At 36.2% G+C, this 1,903-nt stretch overlaps 1 protein-coding gene across 1 annotated transcript in view; it reads left to right on the top strand.

Moving 5' to 3' along the window:
* Positions 1 to 1,903, top strand: part of LOC108763311 (protein bark beetle) — a 122,018-nt gene that overhangs the window by 12,133 nt on the left and 107,982 nt on the right. The gene's annotated exons all lie outside the window — the stretch shown is intronic.

Below are 1,903 nucleotides of genomic sequence, written 5' to 3'. Positions count from 1 at the left end.
CCAAACGCACAGCAAGGTCTTATGCCCGTGAATATTCCTCTTCGGCGTTGAAGCGGATGGTTGGCCGGGGTCCATCGATGATTTTTGCCGCTTGGGATTATCAAAATAAATTCATTTTTCATCGCCAGTCACGATGCGCCACAAAAAACTCTTTTTTCTTTGCCTGGCAAGCAAAGAAGTTGCAATAGTCAAATGATTTGAAATGGCACTTTTTGACAACTCATGTGGTAGCCATCTCTTTTCCTTATTGATCTTTCCCATGGCATGCAAGCATTTTGAGACGGCCATTGGAGTAACATTTAACTGTTTCGACAACTCTAAAAGCGTTTAAGCTGGATTCTCATCAAGCAATTCTTGCAGCTCGACATCTTCAAATTTTTTCGGCTGTCTTGGACGTTCTTTGTCTCCCACATCAAAATCACCGTTTCGGAAGCGTTCAAACCAAACTCTACATGTTCTTTCCGATGGAGTTTCATCCCCATATACTTCGGATAATAAGCGATGAGCTTCAGTTGCGGTCTTCTTAAAGTCGAAGTAGTGAAGAAGCACATGTCGGAAAAACAGCTTATCGCGATTCATTTTCAATCGATGGGAAAATCTCTTTGGCGTCGAGAAATCTAACTTCTTCTTCTTCTTAATTTAATTGGCCCAGGCCCTCGACAACGAGGTGAACATGGCCATGCTTACTAATCACAGTTAAAGCCGGAATCGCTTTTCAAAAAATTAATGAAATGATGCAATACGAAGCAGGGCAAACGAGCGTCCGTCCTACTCGAGCAAGCAAACGAGACTTCGAGAAATCTAACCTGTGAGGATTGAATTACTTTCAGCGATGTCTAAACTACAAAAGGCATGTGACTTCATCGTCGAAACTCGTCAGCGGTGGAGGCAGAGCCCTCTAGTAGCAAGCAATAGGAATTAAGTTTAACACCTAATATAATTCTGTATATAATGTATTAATATTTTCGAATTATTTTTTTCGTTCCTTGGAGCACCTAATTAGCATCTAATTCTGGTGTATTTGTTTTGTTTGTTTATGTAATAATTATTTATTTTTTTTATTGGGGGGACTAACTTAATATTAAGCTAGTCCCCAAAAAAATTTTTTTTCTCTGCCAAACGGTTCGAGCACCTAATTTGGCACCTCAGCACCTAATTAGCACCTAATTTTGGTATGTGTTAGAATTCATTTATCGCTGGTGGGAGGACTAGTTTAATAGGGGTATTAATAACGCCTTTTCGAAATTGGATCTAAGTACATCCACAGCTACCACTTCGTCATTGTATTTTAATTCTTTACGACTATCTTTACACAATTCAGTGAGAAATGACAATGGAATTGACATCGAATCGATATCGATTCGACGTCGAAATCATCGAATTGACGTCGAATCGACGTTGATTCGACATCGATTCCATTGTCATTTCTCACTGGGAAAAATCTTTTGGATAAATACAAAAACTGAATTCTAAAACAATAATATGGTGCCAGATGTCTAAAGAAAATATATTATGTATACGAATAAAAAGTTTTAAAGATTTCAAGATTTCGAAGTAAAAAATTAATTTTTACTGTTTTTTTTACTTAAAGTTACTCTATAATTTCTTTTTATTTCTAGTATTTTTAGCTTTAAAAAAATTTGCTTAATATAAATAATATTAGGTAAAATTCGACCAAGAAGTATTTATAAACACAAATAGAAGAAAAATACCATCTTTGGTCAAATTGAGTGTTTAATAATATCTATAGGGTAAAGTTGCCGAAATCGCACCGGCTCTTACATCGTACTACCTCGCTTAAAAATTCAATTATTGTATTTATCAGGGAATGGAAGTAACTCGTTACTTGTAACGAAGTTACAGTTACAAGTTACTTTTTTGGTAACTTTACTAGTAACTGCGT

This window comes from Trachymyrmex cornetzi, unplaced genomic scaffold (genome assembly GCF_001594075.2).
Source record: "Trachymyrmex cornetzi isolate Tcor2-1 unplaced genomic scaffold, Tcor1.1 scaffold350, whole genome shotgun sequence".
Taxonomy (NCBI): Eukaryota; Metazoa; Arthropoda; class Insecta; order Hymenoptera; family Formicidae; genus Trachymyrmex; species Trachymyrmex cornetzi.
Note: the sequence above shows the minus strand (reverse complement) of the source record. Positions and strands in the feature narration are given on the sequence as shown.